General features: G+C 47.6%; 1 long non-coding RNA gene across 4 annotated transcripts in view; it reads left to right on the top strand.

Moving 5' to 3' along the window:
* The window catches only part of LOC144780855 (uncharacterized), an 800,768-nt gene that overhangs the window by 96,923 nt on the left and 678,526 nt on the right, over window positions 1-25,319 (top strand). For 3 of the 4 annotated variants that reach the window (XR_013600814.1, XR_013600815.1, XR_013600813.1), the window contains exon 3: window positions 24,695-24,775. The exons of the other annotated variant lie outside the window; for it this stretch is intronic. This is a non-coding gene — a long non-coding RNA (uncharacterized LOC144780855). The remainder of the gene's footprint in view (window positions 1-24,694; window positions 24,776-25,319) is intronic. 4 annotated transcript variants of the gene reach the window in all.

Raw genomic sequence — 25,319 nt, 5'->3', positions numbered from 1 at the left:
TAGGGGCGCTCCGAGACACTGGGGCCAGTATCACCGCCGTCAAACGGCACCTCGTCACCGAGGCCCAGATTGTTCCCCACATCTCCTGCAGGGTGATCGCAGCTGATAACTCCGTCCGCACCTGCCGGATAGCTCAAGTCCCGTTCGAATGGGGGGGCGTCTCTGGAGAGTTACGAGTGGCGGTCCGCTCCGACATGCCTGTGGAATGCCTGCGCGGCAACGATCTGGAGAGCTCCCCATGGCAGCGGGTCGAGAAAAGGACCCACTTAGAGATGGTGGGCCTACCCGAGTGGGCCTGTGTGAGTACCCGGTCGATGACCGCCCGAAGGGCCACCCCCGAAGGGGTGACCTTAGAGGCGACCCCCGAGGACCCAGAGGTCCCTGAATCCTTTGAGACCCCTGAGCTGTTCCCCGGGGAGAGCTTCCCCCCCGACGCAGGTCCCCTCGGCCCTAGTGTCGAACCGACCCCGAGCTTGGACGACCTTCCTGAGCTGGCCCAATGTCGCCAGGAAGGGGGACCGTCCCGAGAAGAGTTCTGCCTAGAGCAGACATCCTGTCCATCCTTGGTTGGGCCATGGCAGTAGGCCGCCGCCCAGGCCGCCGGTGACCAGTCCGGCTCCCACTTTGTCTATTGGGAAAACGGCCTCTTATACAGTGAGCAAAAGTCCGCCGAGCTAGGGTCCGACCGAGTGCTGGTGGTCCCCCTACGCTTCCGCGGCTTTCTCCTGAATCTGGCCCACGACGTGCCCCTGGCGGGACACTTGGGACAAGACAAAACGTACCATCGCCTGGTCACCCACTTCTACTGGCCGGGCATGCGCTCCGAGGTGGAAGCCCTCTGTAAGTCCTGCCCCACATGTCAGTCCAGCGGAAAGAGCGGAGGGAAGCGCAAGGCTCCTCTCCAACCCTTCCCCGTGGTCAGTACCCCCTTTGAGAGGGTGGGAATCGACATTGTGGGCCCCCTCGACCCCCGGACCTCCTTGGGGCACCGCTTTATCCTGGTTCTGGTAGACCATGCCACCCGATACCCCGAAGCCGTTCCCCTCCGAACGGTGACCGCCCCGTAGTGGGGCGGGCCCTCATGGCCATCTTCTCCCGGGTGGGATTCTCCCGAGAAGTCGTCAGCGACCGAGGGACCAGCTTCATCTCAAAATACATGAAGTCCCTTTGGCAACAATGTGGGGTGACGTACAAATTCACCACCCCATATCACCCCCAGGGTAACGGTCTGGTGGAACGATTCAACCGGACCCTCAAGGGAATGATCATGGGTCTCGAAGAGCCCCTGAGGCGTAAGTGGGACGTCCTCCTTCCCTGTCTCCTCTTCGCGTACCGCGAAGTCCCCCAGAAGTCCCTGGGGTTCAGCCCCTTCGAGCTGCTCTACGGGCACCCCGTCCGGGGATCCCTCACCCTGGTCAAAGAAGGGTGGGAGACGGCGGCCCCAGAGCCCCCTCCCGATGTGTTTCGATACATCCTGGCCCTCCGGAACCAGACGAGGAAGTTCCGAGAACTGGCCGAGGCAAACCTCGAGGCCAGTCAAGAAGAAATGAAACGGTGGTACGACCAGAATGCCACTCTGGTCGAGTTTCAGCCCGGACAGCGGGTCTGGGTGATGGCCCCTGTGGAGCCCTGTGCCCTGCAAGACAAGTGGACAGGGCCCTTCAAGGTGGTGGAGCGCAAGAGTCAGGTGACCTACCTCATCGATGTGGAGTCCCCCCGGAACCCATTGCGGGTCCTCCACGTGAACCGCCTCAAACCCCACTTCGCCCGGTCCGAGTTGAGCTTACTCCTCGCCACGGACGATGGGGAAGAAGAAGAAACGGAGCCTCTCCCCGATCTCCTTTCCACAAAAGAAAAAGACGGCTCCGTAGAGGGGGTGAGTCTCTCCTCCTCCCTCTCTCCCGAGCAGCGCGAGGACTGTCGCCAGTTACTGGGACAGTTCTCGGACCTTTTCTCCCTCACACCCGGCGTCACCAGCTGGTGCGTCCACAATGTGGACACCGGGGACAGCCTACCAGTACGGCACAGAGCCTACCGCGTCCCTGACCGAGTCCGGGCCTGCATCAAGGCCGAGATATCAAAGATGCTAGCTCTCGGGGTGGTCGAAGCCTCTGACAGCCCATGGGCTAGCCCCGCGGTCCTGGATCCGAAGGCAGCCGCCCCCGGTGCTGTTACCGAGCTGAGGTTCTGCGTTGACTACCGCGGGCTCAACGCAGTCACCAGAACCGATGCTCATCCCATCCCCGAGCTGACGAGCTTATCGATCGCCTCGGGGCTGCTCGTTTCCTTAGCACATTCGACCTGACCAGTGGATACTGGCAGATCGCCCTCACCGAGGGAGCCAAGGAAAGATCCGCTTTCTCCACCCCGGATGGTCACTACCAATTCCGGGTGATGCCCTTCGGAATGAAGAACGCCCTCCAGCGACTGGTGAACCAGGTCCTGGCGGGGTTGGAAGAGTTCAGCGCTGCGTATCTGGACGATATCGCAGTGTACAGTTCCCACTGGCCCGAGCACCTCCAGCACCTCGGTGCGGTGCTGACCGCCCTGAGGAGGGCTGGTCTCACCATTAAGGCAAGCAAATTCCAGATCGGACAAGGGTCCGTAATCTACCTCGGGCACCAGGTCGGAAGAGGCCTCGTAGCCCCCCTCCAGCCCAAGATCGATGCCATCGTGGCCTGGGAGGCCCCCACGACCCAGACGGAAGTGCGGGCGCTTCTAGGGCTCACGGGGTACTACCGCCGGTTCATCAAGAGTTACGGCAGCATCGTAGCCCCCCTCACGGAGTTAACCTCCAAAAACCAGCCGAAGAAAGTCAGCTGGACCTCCGCCTGCCAAGAGGCGTTTGAAATGTTGAAAGAAGCCATGTGCACCGCCCCCATCCTACAGGCCCCGACTACTCACGAGAGTTTGTAGTCCAGACGGACGCGTCCGAGCATGGCATCGGAGCCGTCCTGTCCCAGGTGAACGAGAACGGCCTAGACCAACCAGTGGCATTCATTAGCGGGAGGCTACTCCCTCGAGAACAAAGGTGGAGCACCATCGAGCGGGAGGCCTTTGCGGTGGTTTGGGCCCTGAAGAAGCTGAGGCCCTACCTGTTCGGTACTCACTTCCGGGTCCAGACCGACCACCGACCTCTCCGGTGGCTAATGCAGATGAGAGGGGAGAACCCCAAATTGCTGCGCTGGTCCATCTCCTTCCAGGGGATGGACTTCACTGTTGAGCACCGGCCTGGGTCTGACCACGCCAACGCAGACGGCCTGTCCAGATTCTTCCGCCTCAGCGAAGAGAACCCCCAAGAGGATGGGTAGTTCTCCTCGCCTTCAGCTGGGGGGGACGCGCGTTGGACCCGGCCTCGTGGCGTGGTTCGCCTCTGTCCCTCCACACCCTGTGAGCGTAGGTCTATACCCCGAGTCCCCTGCGCAGCCTCCCCGTTAGTGTAGCCTGCAACCCGAGCCTGGTCGTCCTACCCCAGTTAAGCCTAGACCCCCCTGGAACCTCGACCAGGCCTGCCTTCCCCGCTCCACTCCCGGCTCCGAGCGCCTAACCTTGCATGCCCCACAAGGCCCGGACGCCATCCTCCCTTCCCGACATCCCTGTCTCCCTGGGCCTAGCGTGACCCCGGCCCCAGCGATACCCAGACTCCAAAGGCGCACCAGGCCCGGCAGGGGGGTAAAGGGCTCCCGAGTGAGATAAGCCAGGGAGTTTCGATGGCACCTCCGGCCTCCCCTGAGGGGCTGGTTTCTGTCACACCTTTGGCCCTCCCCTGTGGGCCTGTTTCGATCACCCCTCTGGCCTCCCCGAGGGCTGGCTCCAGACCCGCTGGGCGTCTGGGAATTCCCGGACCCATCTTTCCAAGGGATCAAAGAGCCAACCGCCGGACCTCGCCTACGACCAGCCCCCAGGGCCTGAGACCTCCGCCTGCGAGGGTCCGGAGATCAAAGAGCAGAAGGACTATAACTGGGCCCGCCCGACAGCTAGCGGGCAGTTGTATCTTGGACCTGAAGCCCTGCTGATCTGATCGCGGCTGACCCTAAGAAGAACTCATCCCGACCCTCTGAGCCCTGCTGACGCGGTCGCGGCTCAAGCTGAACTGAACCATCGGAGCCCTGCTGACGCTGTCGCGGCTCCAGTTGAACTGAACCATCGGAGCCCTGCTGACGCTGTCGCGGCTCAAGCTGAACTTGCAACCATCGGAGCCCTGCTGACGCTGTCGCGGCTCGACCTCTAAGACCATCGGAGCCCTGCTGACGCTGTCGCGGCTCAAGCTGAACTTGCAACCATCGGAGCCCTGCTGACGCTGTCGCGGCTCGACCTCTAAGACTATCCGAGCCCTGCTGACGCTATCGCGGCTCTCACGAACCTCTCCAGATCGAGCCCTGCTGACCTCGTCGCGGCTCGAGGAGTACTCCGGTCCGGCTGGACCATCGAGACCACCATCACGACCGAGCCGACTCGACGGAGGTGAGGCAGCCAGTACGACCATCATCCCGTACCCCCCGGCTCGAGGATTGAGAGCTGTGCGTAGGGACTGTTGACGGCTTTCTCAATGACTTTGGCAGGGAATGGGTGGAGCGAGATGGGGCGGTAGTTCTTAAGTTCAGCGGGGTCTGCTGTGGGTTTCTTCAGAAGGGCGCTGAATTCGGCATGTTTCCAGCTTTCCGGGAAGGTAGCGGAGTTGAAGGAACAGTTGATGACATCGCGGAGATGGGGTGCGATGATCAAGTCTGCTTTGTTGAAAATGTGGTGGGGAAATGGGTCGGTTGGCGATCCTGAATGGATGGTGTTCATCAGGCGGATGGTGACTTAGGTGGTGATTGGGTTCCAGGCGTAAAGGTTGTTGGAGTGCGGTTTTGGTTTGGGGGTGGGTGAAGAGGGCTGGTCTTCGGACTGGTTTTTGAAGCTGGTATCTATTTCGGCGATTTTGTTGTGGAAGAATGAGGATAGAGAGTCGCAGAGATCTTGGGAGGGAGTGATGTCGTTGGTGCCGGCGGTGGGGTTGGTGAATTCTTTGACGATGTTGAATAGTTCCTTGCTGTTTTGTGAGTTGTTGTCAAGTCGATCCTTGAATGCTGATTTCTTGGTGGATCTGATGAGTTGGTGATGTTTGCGGGTGGCGTTCTTGAAGGAGGCCAGGTTGTCAGTGGTTGGGTTTTTTCTTCAGGCTTTCTCGAGGGTACGACAGAGCTTCTTGGATTTCTTAAGGTCGTCGTTGAACCAGGGGGCTTTTTTGCTACACTGCATGATTTGGTAGATTTTCAAGGGTGCTTACATGCGTCCAGCCTGTCTATCATTGCCTGAGTTCGACTGGGCCCTGGAATTGTGTCTCTGCAATACGGTGTCTCCTGATGCGGATTATGATCAGCTTATGAGCCCCTTAGTTGCTCATGAACTGCTTTGTTCTGACGTAAGGATTATGGCCTTTGCAGCGATGCATGGAGTTCTGGGTCGTTGGAATGTTTTAGCAGCGGCGCAAGATTTCTTGGCACACAGCTTCATTGAAAACCCACTGAGTTGTCCTCTGATGGTGCTAGAGGCTCCGGTAATTGAGGAAAATGTATGTTCATTCCCTTTATTAAATTGCATGGCTGAAATATTTTTGGATGAGAACAGTGACTTCCTGTTGGAGGCTGTTGCTGCATATTTTGCATGTTCATTATTAGGATGAAATGTGTCTTCCATCTCTCTACTGCAGAAGACACATCGGATGATTTTTTAAATATTTTTTGGATTCATTTTTTCCGCCCCGACCTATTGACTTCACTATGTCCAATGGCTGCATTTTTTGAACTTTTACTGAACTATGAGTTTTTGTTCTGTGAAACATTTTTTGGTTCCCCCTTGGCCAAATTTGACACTGGATCGGACTGATATTCCTAAATTTGCCCGTTATCTTATCTTATCTTATCTTATTCGTGCTCGGATCAAGGGAGGGTGTCAAGGAGATTGGCTTTATCTTTACACTGTGTTAAGTTAGCATGAGCTTATTAGAAGTTTAATCGCCATTTTCCTTTCTGCTGCTTTGCACACGCCACACATTAATATAAATATTTAGAGTCTAGCAGAATAGTTTGCTTCACACGAGAATAATATGTTTTCACATTGTATCTGCTTTGCTTAGTAAACTATGTCTGAACAGGGAGTGCCGAGGCCTTCAAGGTTATTTCAACACAGTGGTTGTTTTTCGGTCTGATCAGCGCGCGTCTTAGACATGACACATATGCAACTGTGGCCAACTCTGGGTTTTGGAGCGTTTAATAATGCACTGCGCAGAGCATGCAAAACACACTTGAAGAACCTTCGCATGCAGAGCGCCGGTGTAGAAAGTGATGTGATCCCTTTCTACTGGAACCAGAGGTATGGGGCCGCCCTTCTAAACCCAAAGAGACCTTCTGTAGATCTAATATAATATACTAGCAAGGGAGGGTAAGAATTAGGTGCAATTTAGCCTTCTTCCCTTTAGCATTGTATAATGCTTTCACCCTTTGTATTTTATGGAATAGTAACTATGCTGATAACTTTGTTGCTTATAATATGTCTGCTTGTATTTACTAAGATACTGCGCTTGAGAACACGGCATTAGAAATAAACATTTCAAACTTGCACGTGTCTTCATTTACTCCTCGTTTTGGACTGGTATGATAGTATAACGAAAGAGTGCTCATGTGTTCCACGTTACCTGAGGTGTTCTAAGTCCATGTTCTGGGTTGTCTAATCATTGGGGGAATGGAAGAACCAATGAGACACTGATTGCTAGTCTGGTAAGGGATTTTGGATACTAAGGTGAGTTTTGGATCATCCTAGTTCACTGAGGTTGCAAGTTTCTATGCACAGTTCTGTGTAAGAGCAGGATCCCTTCGACATGGCGCCCAACCGTTGGTGGTCTTATTTCATGACACTTGAGTAGTACTTCATTAGGTCCTTAACCCCTTCGCTATTGTTTCCGGAAAGCAGTAGTGTCGGGCAAACCTACCTATAGTGAAATAGGTCTTTTCAAGCTTGAATCTTTTCTAAATGGTTTCCTTTTGAATTGCTACCCAGTTGTGCTACATAGGTTCTTTTTTGTACCTCTTTCTTCCAGTGTCGTTATGGCTGCCGTTGACATACCGCAGCATAGCCGCATTGCGGTGCGCAATCATTTGCAGACCTATAACGTCAGGATAGATGGCATGGCAGTTATTTTGGTAGTGAGTGTGGAAGTGGCTTTCCCATTTCAGATTTTCTACTCATGGGCGACATTCCCGGCTGTCTACGCAGATACTGGTGTGTTCCACACATATACTCCTACAGCCATGCCTCAAGAATATGTTCCGTATAGGACACAGGAAGTTCCGATTAATGCTTGGCAGCACCGTGTTTGGTTTAATGGCGCCCTACCCCACCCTTTACAAGCGGCAAGGTTAGGTCCTTTGTCCATTCCAGGCGCTACTTGGCTTGTTTTGGCTGTATTTACACCGCATCCTCAAGCAGGAGCTTGTCCCCTTGCAGATATAAGACGACTACATACAGTCGCAATTTGTGTAATTAGGCCGTTAGTACAATACATTACCCGCAATCTCCCGGGCCCCTGGTGTTGCGGCGCTTCCAGCCGGAGCGGGCGGAATGAAGCTCAGTCCCGTGATGGTGAACGCAGTAATGGGCAAGCGCCCCCAGAATAAGGATGATTTTCCTTTCTGGCTTGCCGAGAAGTTTGACCAGCTGGAAGCAGTATTTCCTAACACGTCTCCTGTTGAAAAACACAGGATTCTGACAATTCATTTGCCTAAGGACTTGATACCTGAAGCTGGTGACTGTGAGTCTTGGGATAAGATTTTTGCGGCAGTGTATACGAGGTGCTTCGGCACTCCATCAATGACTGTCCTCCCAACGGTCATTAAACGTGTTCAAGATGAACACGGACCTGAGGCAGCGGATGAATTGGGAATGAGGCTATGCAGAAGTTTTGACGTAGTTTCTGATCTCGTACTTGCTAATGTCAAGGGAGATGTGGTAAGCTTTCAGGTGTCTAATGATTTGCAGGCAGTTTCCGATGCCGATAAACCCCAACAGTTACAGAGAATTATTGTGGCGGCTTATAAGACCGTGGGCCGCAATAGTTTGGGTGTCAAGCTGTTCTCTACTAAAGAGAAGAAGCAACCCCATGAGTCGAAGTCAGAAACTGAAGAACAGCCCAAGGCTAAGAAGCAAAATTGGCAGAATAAAAAGAAACAGGGTAAACAACAGCAACAGAAACAGGAGTCACGTCCTGCATCACCAGTGCCTGCATCTACAGAACGTATTTAAGACTTGCGCGACCGCGCGACAATAAAATCACCTGATCGATTTCAGGTTTCTGAACAACGCTCTCCTCGTTCTTTTCAGGAAACATCGGCCTCATCGACCGGTGGTGGAGGAGGTGGCAGAGGTAGGGGTGGCCAGCAGGGGCGGGACCAGCCCCGCCCGTAAGACCGTAAAGGCAAGCAGGACGATTCTACACCGAAATGACCCCAGTTTCAGAAAAAAAAAGTTGCCGCTTTAACAGCGAAATATGCCACAGATAGTGAGAACGCAGCTTCGTAATCAGACTTGGGCTCTGACCTTGCTGGACAGCGCGGCGGAGATTACCATAGTGTGAGAGGCCCTGCGCCCACTACTGAAGGTGACAGCGACTGACCGATATGTTGTTGTGGAGACAAATTATACCAGAGTAGCTCCCCCTGATAGACTTTATGAAATTGTCCTTTTAATTGAAGCTCACATACAACGTACCATAAAAGGGGTATTTTGGGAAAATCTTACAACTACCTATGACATTTTGTTAGCGGAGGCTGACTGGCCAACCTTTTGTTCTCGCAGCTCCGAAAGGGGAGGAGGTGATCCTCCCTAGTTTTGCGCACACTGTCTCAAAGGAGCAGGCGCTGCATTTTGCAGAAGAGTGGGCTAAAGCCCTTGCGCCGGCTCTGTATCGTACTCAATGTGGTTGGGGTACATTTTCTCCACGCCACGAGATTCCCCTACGGTCTGTGCCACAGCCTCAACCTCAATATCCCATCCGACGTGAAGCTAAGGCTTCCGTTGCAGAAATCCTTGAACAATTGGAATATCACGGAGTGATTGAAACTTGCGTGTCACCGATGAATAACCCACTTTTTACTGTGACCAAGCCAGACAGTTTGCACCGTTTGGTATTGGATTACCGGCATTTAAACTCGCATTGCCGTACCTGTGCGGTACAGAATACCCACGGCTCTGCTTTAGTGGATGGTCTTGTGCGTAAACGGTTTAAAACCACACTTGACATATCCAACGTTTTTTTTGCCCACATTTTATACGGACTGAGTTCTCAGTGGACCAGTTTTACATGCGGCGGTAAACAACGACAATATGAACGATTACTTATGGGCTATAAGAATAGTCCAGGTGTTTTTTCCACCCGCATTGTCACTCTCTTGAAGAGAATTGACCCAGATACGTGTTCGTTTGGGGATGATATCTATCTCACAGACGACGAACTTTGGGCGCATCTGTGTTGCGTTGACCGCATAATTAGTTGCTTTGCGGATTTTGGTTACAAACTTAACTTTGCAAAGTCTCACATTGCACAGTACACAGTGTTGTTCCTGGGCTATGAGCTCAACAATGAAGGTCGAGGATTAGCTCCTCACTTCTTGGAGAAATGCGCACAGCTGCGCGCTGCTACAACGCTGAAAAAATTACAGTCTTTGCTGGGATTTTTGAAATTCAGGCGTACCTATGTTCCCGAATATGCCCAGCGTATCAAGCCTTTGTATGCTTTGATACAACCTACTTTTACCAAATCGTGCTGGCTGCCTGAACATTCAGCCATTTTGCAATCTTTGAAGGCTGATTTACTAGAAGCTAAATTCTTACCGACTCGTGATAACCACGCCAACCTGTTGATAGGAATCATCCCAGGGGCGGTGGGTTTCACTTACCTTACTTTTAACGAAGGAGACACAGTCCCTATTGCTTACAAGTCACACTTGTACACTTCGGCAAAAATGCGGTTTTCCACTGTGGAAAATGTTTTGACGGCAGTGCAAATGGCGATTCTTAAGGAACGTGCACTGCTGCAGGGGAAGCGCATGTTGGTTGTTACCCCGTATCCTGCCCTTGAGGCAGTGACGAAGGCCAGTGCACCAAATTCTAAAGCTTTGCACCCACGGTGAATACAATGGGCTGCATCATTGACATCCCCGGATGTCACGTTTGTTTTTGATGCCTCCTTCAAGTCGCAAGAGTTTTTGCAGTATGAGTTTGTTCATCCTGCGCCATTGACTATGCGGCCTTTGGAGGATTTCCGTTGTATCATTTACACTGATGGTTCAGTGCAAGTTGCGCATGGGTCTAAACACGTGTACGCTTCGGCGTGCGCCATTGTGGTAGGTACCATGCTGAATGATGAATTCAAGTCCGATGTCGTGCACACGCAGACTTTAGAGGACTGTAACGCACAATTGGCGGAGCTCCGTGCTCTGAAGCTTGCATTGGAGTACGCAGATCCTATTGTGACGACTCTTATTGTGAGTGATTCTTACTCCTGTGTCCAGTCTTACAACGAAAACCTGTTCTTTTGGATTCAGAATGATTTTCGTGATTCCAAAGGTAGCACAATAAAACATAAAATGATCTGGGTTCGAGTGGCTGAGCTTAAAGAGCAGTTGCCACTCGTGTATGTAATTCACACTCTCGGTCATCAGCGCGTAGGAGTTCACGCTCTTGGCAATTCTTTGGCAGACGAAGTGGCCAAATCAGCAGTATCGTCATATTTGGTTGAAGCAGTTACACGTTCCAAAAGTAAGAATGATAATGATATCTTGGCAGCCATTGTTGCAACTGAGAAGGGAAGTAAATATCCAAAAGGATTTCCTTCGAAGTATACATACCACTTAAGTCCTGATAAAGTTCCTTATGTGAAAATATCTGACGTTGGTGAAAGGTTGATTCCCAATGCGGACCGCAGAGCCGCGCTGATTACAGCTGACCATGAAGGTGTTGCGTCTGCGCATGCGGGCGCTTCGGCTACTGTTTCTCAGTTACAACAACGTTTCTGGTGGCGGGGACTGTAGAAACAGACGCATGGTTATGTCCTTGAATGTGACATTTGCCAGCAGATTAAACCTTCGACTGCTGCGCGTCCACCCCAGACGCAGTTGTACATTTCTAATAAACCACTGGGTTGTGTTTACTTAGATCACTGCGGTACTTTTTCTTCTGATACTGCGTATAAGTACATCTTAGTAGCAGTTGATTCATTCACATGCTTTGTGTGGGTGTGGCCACACCGCAGCGCTGATTCGCGAACTGTCATAAGTGACTTGCATATCTTTGTAGGGATTTTTGCCTGTGGTATCTTCCTTTCAGATCAGGGTCCTGCTTTCGCCTCTAAGGCGTATAAGGATGCCATGGCTTCGTTGGGGGTCCAAGTCAAGTTTTCGTCTCCATACAGACCTGAGGGTAATAGTGTTGTGGAATGAATGAACCGTGATTTAAAGCAGTCTTTGACAGCTAGGGTTATAGGCACTGGCAGGAACTGGCTTGCCCACCTCAATAGCGTGCAGCATGCCCTTAATAATCTCCCTAGAAGGTCTCTGGGTGGGCGGACCCCATACGAAATGCTATTTGGTATCAAGATGTTTGTCCAGGACCTTGCCGGTCTAGACTCGGCGGCGGTTGCTGCCTCCTTTGAAGTAGATGAACATTGCAATGTTTTACAGGATCTACAAAAGACGAGAGACAGTCTTGCAAAGGAACATTTGCCCCGCACATCTGAAGCACATTGACACTAACTCTCACACTTCTAAGACTCTTTCAAAAATTTCTGTTTTGGCAACATTGTTTAAAAAATATTTTTTGATTCCTCCTTGGACCTACATTTGGTTGGTGCTTTTTTCTTTTACCTTTTCATGTCAATTGGCTTTGTGGTATATTTTGTTCGACTCGTCAACGGACACTATGTCGAGGAGAGAACATGCATTCGACATATCAATGGAACATTGGCTCCCCATTCCTCATCCCACCGATTGAAGAGGGACTTGGCTTTTGTTAATATAACTGCATGGCCTGTCTTAGATGGGATTGTGTGGGATGCTGTTCGTTTTCAGATTCATGGGCCCACTGAAGTTATTAATGTCCCTAATGTACTTAGAGTTTCTATGGGGGATGTAGTTAAACAAAATATACGTTCTGATGATTGGGATGTTCAGGCCGTAGAAACTTTATTTTCTGATTTGAAATATTATGCTGCCTTTGATGCTGAAGATTTGTATTTAGAGTCTGCTAATTACGGTGATTTATATTGTTTCCAACACTTTGGCAATCACTACCTCCATAAAATTAATACAAGGAGGTACCCTGTTATTTATACACAATGGGAACATTGTTCAGCTCCTGTTCAAGGCAGTTCTGTTACCTTTTTGAAAAGGTTCACTTATTTTACTGATTTCAATCAGTCAAATCCCAGTTTTTTTTATTTTAAAATGACTGAAAAGTCCACATCCAAGGTTAGACTAACCAATACTAAATTACTGTATTCAAAGCCCTTCCTAGACCAGTTAGCTGTTGGTGGCTACGAGTTCTGGAAGGATACAATTGACCTTAAATCAGTTTGGGGTTCTAAGAGTTGGCAAGTGCAAGGCACTGAGGCTTTGCACCGTACATGCCTCATCCCAAACCATATGTTGTTTTTGAATTCTACAATTTCACATACAATTTGCTTTGGATTGGCTACTACTAAAAGATTGAATTTTCCTTCTTTTCCTGATTTAGAAGAATATTCCGGTTGGAATAATACCACAAAATTTTCGATCAGAGAGTTAGAAACTCTGTTAATAAATTCTTTTTTTAACATAATCAGTTTGGATCCCAAGGGCTGGTTGCTCTGGCACAAAAGTGCTGACTCGTGCCAGCATCAAATTCTGGGTTTGGCTCATAGCTTTACACAGGTCAGGGTGGATCCTCATTTTGAAAGTGGCCATTCTGTGACTACCTATTCTGTAGGCAAATTATGTCAGAATTGGCTCAAACATTCCACTTTGGCGTCAGTTAAACTACATTTGTCTAAACTGACTGATGATGTTGATCTGAATGATTTTATCAAGGGCCCGCTAAAGGCAGATCTAAAAGATGGATATATGCTGTTTACAACGAATTCTGGAAAATGTCCCAGATTGAAGCGGCTACCCACATTAGAGCTATAGATCAAGCTAATTTAGAAAAAGTGCTAGCTGTTGTAGATAATAGCATTAACACACTCTCTTTCCGCATTTACAGGTTAGATAATATTGTGTAATCTGTTGTTGATATTGTGCAAGATGAAGTGTCTGTTTTGTACCATAGTCAAAATCAATTGCGTTTCATTATGCACTTTGAGTGGACCTTACAGACCTTAAAAGCTGGAAAAGTGCCATGGCATTACATGAATACGTCATCATTGTTTGCCCCATTTAATTTGACTGACAAGCAACGTTTACTGTCAATGAAAGATGCATCCTTTTCTGTGTTACACATTGAGAGGTTAGAACCTTTACCGTTTTCAGTGGCTGAGCCAATTCTGCAACGTGGCTTATTCACGGGTTAATCACTCTCCCGTTTCCTGTGTTCAAGTTCGAGGGGTGTATGAAATACTTTGCAATTGGTAGATATGAGCCTCTTGGGAGTTCTTGGGAGTTCTTATCTCCATGAAGCTTGGTCGCTTCCCTTTACCTATAGATGCCTTAGAAAGTTTATTTGAATGGTGAAGATTGCACTGCTGCGCCCGGCCACTCGTTGATTTGTAGACATATCCAATTACATGGCTCTTGTAATCAGAATGAGCCTAATTTGGCCTGTATTTTGAAATGTACACCTGTGCCTGCTATCGTGCCCACTTTTACATTACTGGCAAACGGGAGTTATTTACTTTTAAATAATGAAGATTGTTGTGGGTTAGTAGCAGGAATTGCTTATGTAGTAACGGTCAGTGAACGTGTCGTTTGCTGTAAGAATGTAATGTATCCTCCTCCACATGGGAAACTTGATGTTTCCATCTGGCCAAAAATTCCGACCTTGAAATCAGAGTTCAACAAAATGAGTCGTATAAGAGCGCTATTGTCCTAGAAGGAAGTTGCCCTCACATCTGCTCGTGAAACATTTGTCCTTCACGTGGCAAACACCCGCACAGAAGTGCACACTTGATTAAATTCTGATTTGCCCTTGCATTTCGGTGAGTTAATTCAAACTATCTTTAATGCGTCCTCATCCACTGGCCTGGCTCACGTTTTTAAAGTTGTAAGCAGTGGCCTGGTGACCTCTTTTCAAACTATATTCGGTGTCTTTCCGGCGTTTTTTCATTCTATTTTTTCCAGCCTGTTTGGTGGATTTCCCTTAATTCTAGCTCTGGCTGCAGGCGTGCTGTTAATATTTAGTTTATTTCAAAATGAATGCGCAACCTGTGTTGCAAGGAGAGCTGTCACGACTGGAGCTGCTCCGCAACCGAATGCTTGAGTACTATGGAGCGCTACCTCTTGCTACCTTGAGTGTGGCTTATGGATTATAATTTTGATTTCCCTATTTTACATGCGTCCAGCCTGTCTATCATTGCCTGAGTTGCGATTTCGACTGGGCCCTGGATTTGTGTCTCTGCAATACGGTGTCTCCTGATGCGGATTATGATCAGCTTATGAGCTCCTTAGTTGCTCATGAACTGCTTTGTTCTGACCGAAGGATTATGGCCTTTGCAGCGATGCATGGAGTTTGGGGTCGTTGGAATGTTTTAGCAGCGGCGCAAGATTTCTTGGCACACAGCTTCATTGAAAACCCACCGAGTTGTCCTCTGATGGTGCTAGAGGCTCCGGTAATTGAGGGCCATGTATGTTCATTCCCTTTATTAAATTGCATGGCTGAAATATTTTCGGATGAGAACAGTGACTTCCTGTTCGAGGCTGTTGCTGCATATTTTGTATATTCATTATTAGGATGAAATGTGTCTTCCATCTCTCTACTGCAAAGACGCATCGGATGATTTTTTAAATATTTTTTGGGATTCATTTTTTCCGTCCGCACCTATTGACTTCACTATGTCCAATGGCTGCATTTTTGGAACTTTTACTGAACTATGAGTTTTTGTTCTGTGAAACATTTTTTGGTTCCCCCTTGTGCAAATTTGACACTGGATCCGACTGATATTCCTAAATTTGCCCGTTATCTTATCTTATCTTATCTTATTCGTGCTCGGATCAAGGGAGGGTGTCATGGAGATTGGCTTTACCTTTACACTGTGTTAAGTTAGCATTAGCTTATTAGAAGTCTAATCGCCATTTTCCTTTCTGCTGCTTTGCACACGGCACACATTAATATAAATGTTTAGAGTCTAGCAGAATAGTTTGCTTCACACGAGAATAATATGTTTTCACATTGGTAAACTATGTCTGAACAGTGAGTGCCGAGGCATTCAAGGTTATTTCAACACAGTGGTTGTTTTTCGGTCTGATCAGCGCACGTCTTAGACATAACACATATGCTACTGTGGCCAACTCTGGGTTTTGACGCTTTTAATAATGCACTGTGCAGAGCATGCAAAACACACTTGAAGAACCTACGCATGCAGAGCGCTGGTGTAGAAACTGATGTGATCCCTTTCTACTAGAACCAGAGGTATGGGGCCACCCTTCTAAACCCAAAGAGACCTTCTGTAGATCTAATATAATATACTAGCAAGGGAGGGTAAGAATTAGGTGCAATTTAGCCTACTTCCCGTTAGCATTCCATCATGCTTTCACCCTTGGTATTTTATGGAATAGTAACTATGCTGATAACTTTGTTGCTTATAATATGTCTGCTTGTATTTACTAAGATACTGCGCTTGAGAACAGGGCATTAGAAATAAACATTTCAAACTTGCACGTGTCTTCATTTACTCCTCGTTTTGGACTGGTATGATACTATAACGAAAGAATGCTCATGTGTTCCACGTTACCTGAGGTGTTCTAAGTCCATGTTCTGGGTTGTCTAATCATTGGGGGATTGGCAGAACCAATGAGACACTGATTGCTAGTCTGGTAGGGGATTTTGGATACTAAGGTGAGTTTTGGTTCATCCTAATTCACTGAGGTTGCAAGTCTCCATGCACAGTTTTGTGTAAGAGCAGGATCCATAGGACACACTTTTCAATGAATAACATCACCCTCATGTAAAGTAGTCAAAACACAGGCAAAAAAAATCCAACATTAGGAGAGTATCTGCATGATATCAATTCTTTTCTTTTTTTAAATAAATGTTTATTAAGACAAAGCCCTACAGTGCAGGACAAATAGAAGCATAGTCATATACATAATGTGAAATATTAACCTCATCAGTGCTTATGACGGCTCCCGGCCATCATGAGTCACGGTAGGCGTGTGCTCATGACAGCCGGGAGCTGTTCGAACCTTGCGGGGCCTTCCACGCGCTTTTAATTACCCACCTGAGCAGGAAATTAATCAGTGAGCGGAGTTCGGACGACTCCCGGCCGCCATGAGCACACGCCCACCGTGATTTATGACGGTCAGGAGCCATCATGAGCACCACAGTGCCACGCCCACCCCCTAGCCCCCCGCGCCGAAGGGTTTAAGAAACCCATCGTTTAGGCAATTATCGCTGGAATCAAAAACATCATAAACATTGTCTCAGCCTAGAGAATTGTAAGTAGGAATTGTAGTAGTACATGTGGCAAACATGATATCAATTCTTGTACTTTATACAGTTTGAAATAAATAGCTACACCATAACCAAATATGTACATTACACAACTCAACAAAAGCTGACAAAAAATTATTGCTTTGTCAAAAGTCTCCTAGCCCGCCGCTAGCGCATGCTGTCCTCTGACTAAGGGAAGTTCTGCACGGAACACGGTGCTAAGTGAGCCTGATAGTCTCCCAATATCAGTTTCAGATGCAAAAAGAACAATTGATGGACAGAATGCAGAACAATGTCATACATTCACACCAGTACAGAGATCTGGGCCTAAATCCATCGTTTTTTGCTCACCATGCCATTCCTGTTTGGACCCAGCCATATGCAAATCAGTCTGACCCTGTGCCTCTTGGGAAAAGTCCAGCTCGAACTGCCAAGCCAGGTCCTCCCTAGACTGGAAACAAGCATCCTGGGACCAGTTTCAGGGTTTCATCCCTCATCTGCCAGGATAGCTTGACTTCAGTGGCATGGAGAGCAGTTCTATGTGAAACACTGTACTAAGTGAGCCTGATAGTCTGATAATATCGGTTTCGGGATAAAGGTAATGGTAATAGATGCGAAAAAGGAATAACTTAGGAACCACAGGCCCCTCTTGGCCACATACAAATAACACCTAGTTTCCCAGGTCCAAATCTGTTGCCATAATGTCTGAATTGTACCCTGTGTCACACCCAGAGGTCAATCGTATCACCTGTGCCATGCCCAGCGGTCCTAGCAACCAACACTTCTCACTCTTCTCAGAAACCAACGGTTTTAAGAAATTAGTAGCACTGAGAACCTTTTAGACTAAAACAAGATGAGATTGAGGGTAAACAGCCTTTAGTGCGCGGCTGCTAGTGCGCATACCATTACTTCGCAAGCGTTACTACACTTGCAATATTACAACGCGTACCATTAGTACACAAGTTGTTACAGCGCAAGCGTTGTTACAACGCATGTGTTGTAATGGTATGCGCTATCCACATCAGTGCTTGGAAGGTGCTTCCGTTTCCAAACAACGATGTGCAGATCTGACGTCGCTGGAAGCCACTGTAAGCCGGAGAAGAGAGGAACCACAGAGGAGAGAGAGGTAAGTGTAGTTTTTTTGGGTCATGCAGGTGTAATCTTTTAGGTTATAGGGTTGTGTTTGTGTAGAGTAGTGTATTTGAGTTTAGGGTACTGTCGGGGGTCATGAAGGGTAGTGTTGGGGAGTAGTGATGTGGTGTTAGTGCAAGGTAGGGTAGTGTTTTAGGGCTTAGGGTAGTGTTGGGGATCGTGCAGGGTAGTGTTTTAATGTAGGGAACGGACTGGGGGTATGGGCAGAGTTGTGGTGGGGGTAGTGTTTGAGGGTTTAGGGTAGTGTTGTGGTGTTAGTGTAGTATAGGGTAGTGTTTTAACAAGGAGAAGTGTGGCTCACTGGTTAGAGGAGGCAGACCTGGAAGCAGAGGTCAGCCCGGGACCAGGGTTCAATTCCCGGCTCGGCGGGGTCTTGAGTCCTAAAATGTCCATGGACTCGACAATTTTTGCTCCGGTGCCTACTCGATTCACGGGTTCACACTCTGGGACTCTGGGCAATAGCTTGCTTAATCTCCACAACGGCCCCTCGCGGCGGGATGCCTGGCTTTCACCTTGCGGATACCCTGCCGGGGCTATCTCACAGGGGAATACCAGGACGGGTTCCCTAAGCAAGCGCTTAGATACCACTTGGTGATTTGCGCTATATAAATTCCTGTACATAAGTCAATAACAGATTTTTCCAAGAATGTTTTCACAAAGATTTTCTATGAGTATGTGGAAACTATGGATGTTAGTAATTGTTACGTGTACATGCAGTGACCTGCGTCTGTATCAGAAGGTGTGACATACCACCATCTTCCCTTATCTCGTATCGGGTAACTTGTAGTGTCATAGCTAGCCTATTTTATAGAACTGGTAAATTAGAACAATATTACACTGACACAGGTGCTGTTTTTGATAAAGTTCACGTAGTACCCAAATTAAACAAAGTAAAACCTGCTAAAGTTCTTGGAGAATTTTTCTTAGAAACAAAAGAGTTAACCTTAGAATATGCATTTAGACACAATCTCACTTGTAGGCTGAGGAAGGAAGAAAATATATTCTTGGATATGGTAGAAGAAAGAAGGGTTAAGTTTCAAAGAAAGGCAACAATAGAAAAGATAAAAATCCCCCCATGGGCGGTGGAAGAGGGAAGCCACGACAAGAGTGAGACTAATGCAGCAATGGCTTTAGATTTCCCCAGCAAACAAAGTTGTGTTTTAGTAGAGATAACACTATGTATGAAAATTACTTTGTGGGTTCCAGTGAGTGCCAAGATACATATAAAATCCTGGGTGGATGGGGATTCAAGGGTGGAAAAGATCCAGTATTTCCAGGTATTTACTATATTTGTGGGAACCAAGCCTATTACAGTTTGCCGGACCATTGGTAAGGAACATGCTATCTAGACCTGGTCTTTCCAAAAATATTTCACATGGAAAGAGGGAGGAATGGAATTCATGAAATAGGTAAACCACTAACACGTAGGAGAAGAGAAGGCTTCTCAGAAAAAGTAGGTGACATTTTTGGAGCATTGATACTAGCAGTGGAAGTATCTTTAAATGCATACTGAATTTGGAAATTGTCTACAGTGGTAGATCGTTTATCAACTAATACTGCTGGAGGGTTCTTAATGGTAAATACCGAAATTGTTGCCCTTGACATTCTTTTGGCAAAAGAGGGTCGAGTCTGTGGAGTGTTGGTTACAACATTGTTGCACTTACATTCCAGACAAAATTCAGAATGTACAAAGGTATATTAAGAACATTACTAATTTGCACAGAGAAATTGCCCCACTGGCGGTTGAAGGTGCCTGGGAGAAACATGGTAAAAGTTTTTCCTCTGTAAAGAAATGGTTCACAGAAATAGGTAGCTCTTTGATAGGGAAATTACTAATTCCAATGACTGCAATATTATTATTAATAATGATGTTGAGATTAGCATGTGCTAGGAATTAGGAATTAGTCCGCCTCCCGTAGTCCCGTAGTCCTGTCTCTGTGGCCATGCATACTCAGGTCACCTGGTTTAAGGGCAGTGTCCTTTAAAAGGAAGCCGTCAGCGTGTTTACAGTGCTTGGTTTCTTTCCCTTGTTAAGACTCACCCGGAAGGACTTTTTTCCTGTGGGTCTCTGGATCATCGGATTCCAGCCTCTTTTTGCTCGTGGTGTCCGGGGTTCGGCCGAATTTTGGACATCGGGCAGCGATTTTGGATTTGCCCTGTTGTTGTTGAGGACTGTGGCAGGAGTTCTTGTGCTGGTCTCGGAATTCCGTTTGCCAGTGAGAATCCTATTTTGGAATCCCTTATTTTCGAGACTGATACGCGGCTGCGTGTCAGTTACTTGGATTAGTCTAATTTCCTGGATTTGTATATCCGCTCCATGTCGTTGTGTGGAGTTTGGGCGGATATACGAACATTTCTTTTGGCAGCAATTTTTTTCCTTTCCCTTTTGTAGTGGCCACTATTCAGCTGTTTTCGGGTATTTTAGTTATTATTTCTCTATTCAGAAGTGGGGGGGTTTTCTGTCTACAGATTTTTCCCCCCGAAATTTCACTTCTGTGTCCATGTGGAGAGAGTTATCCTGGAACATGGAATAATAGTGAATCCTTGAAGCCCTGAGAAACGAACTACAATCCTGTAAGCCTGGACTGGTAAGGGATCGTCTTGTACTCATAAGACAGGGCTTGTGTGTGCATGTTCATAGAGACATTGTTTATATATTGAAAGTCTAAGGGCTGTTGTTTGTCTCCCTATCCAGGTGCAGTCTGTGTCCTATGCCAAATAGAATAGGACAGGCGGAGGACAGACGAGGGGTGTTTTCACAAAGAGATGTGGATACCAGGTTTATGCACCCGATTGCGTTCTTTTCCAAAACTTTATTACCAGCTGAACGCAATTATACGGTGGCAGAGAGGGAATTGCTGGCCATCAAGTTGTCCTTTGAGGAATGGAGACATCATTTATGGGGAGCCCGCCATTCTGTTACGATATACACAGATCATAAGAACTTGGAATTTTTTCGCTCTGCCTGAGCTCTAACCCCGAGACAGATGCATTGGGTGTTGTTTTTTAATGAATATGATTTCGTTATTACATATAGACCTGCAGCCCAACAAGTGAAATCAGATGCTCTGTCACGCATACATGTGGATCAAGCAGAAACAGGGCCAGAGAAGGAGATAAGACCCATGATAGCGAGTGAGAAGCTTGTGGGAAGTGTTTCTGCAGAAGACTTCATGTCATTAGTTAAGAGGAAAATGAAGGACGTAGATCTAACTCCTTGGTTGTCTACATCGCAATTTGTAGTTCAGAATGGGTTGTTGTATTGTGAGGAACGTTTATTTATACCTCCTGAATTAAGAGACATCGTTCTTCAATGGTGTCATTCATCCTCCTTGGTAGCACATCCCGGGATGACTAAAACCAAGGGGTTTTGTTTGCGATGGCTTTGAGGGGACACGTTGGCTCACGATGTCCAGGTTACTTCCTCATCTTGGTATGTCTTTAATTTATCCATGGAAACAGTTCCCACAGTCAATTCCTCCCTAATTATTTTTAATCTTGCCACATCCAAAGGTTGTTGTTTGGCATCTTTTCTCTGCAGACTCCTCACCCATTCACTTAATTCTTCGGGTGTTGGACCTACAGGTGTTGCAGTTATATTTATATTATCTACAATTTTCTCTGGGGTTTCAGTTGCTGATTCTGTTGCCATAGGAGTCTGATTTACGGGACCTTGATGTGCTGTCAAGTTTTGAGGTGGAATTGATCCTGATGGACCTGCACAGTTGCTCATTTCATTATTTCCTGAACTAATTCTCTCTCTGTCCTTTTGCGGACCAGCATTATAAGGAACCACTAAGGCATGTTTGCTGCTTTTCTGTTGCTCAAATACTGGTATCACTTGTCCTATAGTTACAGGCACAGTTACTGCTTCCATATTTTTGGGCAATTCTCTAATTATGTCAGTTAACATTTGTGTGGTTCTGGCTAATTCAATAGAATCTGCATTATCAGGTCTTTTTACGGGCGTGCTTTCTGAATGGGCAAATGGATTATTTTTCCCTAAACTTATCGGCATCGATACAGGACTTTGATTCAGCACAGTTTCATTTGGTGGTGCACCTGGTGTCACCATCCCAGAATCCTGCTGATATGGAGGTGGATTTTTATTAAAAATATCCTCCAGCACTTTATCCTTAGATTCGCTCACTCCACATCTATATACTGCAGGCGTTACATGGTTTCTCTTTTCCGTACACTTTTTACGAGTTGTATCTCCAGCACCTCTGAGAGGAAAGAGGCCATCAGTCATACTAGCTTCATGCCATCTTCTCATTCGATCTTCATTTCTTGACCACAATGCCTTCCAAAAGCGTAACTATACTTCCTTCCAGTACAGTACTTTCCTCTTTCATACATCTCATCTTCCCATTCTCCAAGATCCTCAAATTGAGTAGGTCTTGGTTTTGGTTCCAACTTCATCATCTTGTCTCTCAAATTTCGAAGCACAGCTAAGCTAAATGAACCATTTTCCGGGAAAGCTAGCACGCAATCATCTTTAGCAGAGCTGTGTAGACACAGCATGGATGGAGAAAGTAAGAGCTGGGACTGTAGGTATTGCTCATTTAACACCTTCAATGCTACAGTGTATTTTTCTCCTACGCTGAAGATCCTAATTTCCCATTGTTCATGACAAGGCCAGCTCGTCATAAGCACAGCTCCAGTGGACCTGCATGACGAGCTGACCTTGTCATTAGCATCGAAGAGGTTAAGTCTAGTGCGGGGAAGGAGGTGAAGGAGGCAAGCTCACATTTGTACTGTTGCTTGCTGAACTGTCGTTCGCTCAGGAAGCATAGACTGGAGGTCTACGACCAGCTTTTAGATAGTCAGGTAGATGTGATGATTCTCTCTGAGACTTAGCTGGATGAGGACTTGGAGCCAAAGATCCTAGAGGCACTAACCAGTGGCTATGCGATCACTAGGACAAACAGGGAGTCTGGCAGAGGGGGTGGAGTGGCAATCATATTTAAACACTACATCCAATGCTCCCTCGAGCCTATCACCATCGCTGATAGCGAGGCTGGTTTCTTTACGATTAAAGTGGCTTTGAACTACATTGTGAAAGGGCTCCTGGTGTACAGACTGCGTGGACCCCCCACTCGCTTTTCTCCTAGCTTGATAGATTGTCTCACTCAACCGGCACTAAGGTATGATAAACTCTTAGTGCTTGGTGATTTCAATCTGCATTTTGACGATGCTAGGAGTGTGGTGGCGGGTGAGCTATGTCAGGAAATGGCCACTTTCCAACTCAGGTTAAAATCTAACTCCCCTAACCATCGGCTGGGCCATCTGATTGATCCCATTTTTGCGAATTGGGAAGATATAGTTGTTGACTTACCTCTCCCTGTTGTATGGACAGACCATTTCCTGGTTCCTTTTGTTATGAGGCTGCCTGGGCCGAAGGTACAGGAGAAAGCTAAGAGGAGCATAGCATGCCGGAAGTGGGCTGGCTTCTCGCAGGAAAAGTTCAATAGTGCCCTCTCTCAGGGGGGTGTACCAGGGGGTATAGATGCCGAAAGCGCATGCGCAAACTTGGACAGCCAGATTACGGAGGGCCTGGATAGCACCACCCCCTGGACACAAAAAATACCGGGAAGAGCACAACCATCTGCTCCTTGGTATACCGCTGCCCTGAGAATGGCGAAAGCAGACTGTAAACACCTGGAAAGGCAGTGGAGGAGGGAGTATAAAAATACGTTGACGAGCTATCATGGGCTCATTAGAAGGGCGAAGGTAGTTTACTATCGGGAAAGAATAGCGTCGGTGGGTAATTCGACAAGGGAACTGTTTAGGGTTTATAAGGAGATATCTTCCCTAGCTACGTCGGCTGCTCCTGCTTCGGGCTCAGAAAAGCTATGCAACTGCGTGGCAGATTTCTTCTCAGACAAGGTGGAGAAAATCTATTCCACCTTTCCTGACTCCGCCCAAGTAGGACACACCTTGGAGGAGGCAGAATACGCTTGGGAGGGTGAAGGGCTGGATAGTTTCACCGTTCCCCCTCCAGAGCTGCTAAATAAAATTTGCGTCAGTGTTAAGTCAGGTTCTCCTAGTGACCCGGCCTCCCCTAAAGTGCTTAGAGGGAGCTTGGAAATTTTGGAGCCATACATCAGACACCTTGTGGAGGTCTTATTTAGGACATGCACAGATCATTCTCCTACCTGGCGGCCAAGACATGGAACTTCCTCCCCGCCCACCTACGTCTGACCCAGGACCACTTCACATTCAGGAAACACCTCAAGACCTGGCTCTTCGAGCAGTAGCGGCACTTCCCCCCCCCCCCATCCCCCCACCGCCTTGAAACCCTCACAGGTGAGTAGCACGCTCTACAAGTGTATTGATTGATTGATTGATTGTTGCTGGAATGAAGCAGTTGACCTTCCGCTACCCAAGAAACCGCATATAGGCCCAGACCAACTGTCAAGTACCTGTCCCAGAATCTCTAGCTTCAGCAGGAGCCGATGTCTGTTCCGCAATTCCCAAACTCCGACACCAAGGCTATAGAAAACTCTGGCAATAAAGAGGGGGAAAGGGGATTGGGAGAGAAAGAGATACGCCACGTCCTCTTCTGGCTGGGCGGTGCTGCAACTGTTCTGATGAGTTATTTCTGTAAAAGAACAACTTTAGCAATCTCTGTGATATTCTCTAGTAACAATGCTCAAACCTAACCTGTGATTACCTGTCCTAACTGAGTGGCTTTCTGTTCTCTTGTGGTTGGGGTTCTATCCTGCACTGCCCTTCAGATATATCTCCTGACTAATAAATGACACAATACAGAAGCAAGGACAAATTCATTTCACTTCTTACTTTTACTATATGTCACTATTTCTTTGCTATGTTACCCTTCATTACCTGGCAGTTGAATAAATGTTTATTGTCTTTTCTTTCCCAGAACATACACAGGTGAAGGACATCTCTGCAAGCTCCTGGAAGATCTCTTTGGCAGCAAGCTTGGAAACGTTGGCAATAGCCAGTAGGTATATATAGTTAGGACCTAGTTTTCATAGGAAATCCGCAACATTCTATTGGGTATAACTTTGGCGCCGGTTGAGGAATTTGCGTGTAATTTTCCAAAATTTAGGCGAGCTCCGCTACGCTCCTTCCCTGGAAGTTTCGGGGGGATTCGTCATGCGGGGGCCGAGAAAAAGGGGGGTCCCAAAACATGTTTTCCCCATGTTAATTTCCATAGTACGTTCAGACACGGCTACATCCCGAACCGCTGAATGGAATTGCACCAAACTTTGCAAAATTGTACGGACTGGTACGCAGAAGTGCCTTTTCTATATTTGGTGAACATTGCTCCAGTGGATTTTACGAAAATTAACTTCAAAAACACATATATCTATATGCGCACTTCGAGCGCTTACAGGTACGGGTACCGGGGAGCGCACCCGGCGCACCACGGAAGTGCGCGAGCGGAAAGGTGATTTTGGGACCCCCTGAGAATGGCTAGGGGGTCAGGAGATCTCTACCCTGCCCCATTTTCGCGTTTTCCACTCTTGTTTTGGGCTCTCTTG

Source organism: Lissotriton helveticus, chromosome 9, assembly GCF_964261635.1.
Source record: "Lissotriton helveticus chromosome 9, aLisHel1.1, whole genome shotgun sequence".
NCBI classification, from domain to species: domain Eukaryota; kingdom Metazoa; phylum Chordata; class Amphibia; order Caudata; family Salamandridae; genus Lissotriton; species Lissotriton helveticus.
Note: the sequence above shows the minus strand (reverse complement) of the source record. Positions and strands in the feature narration are given on the sequence as shown.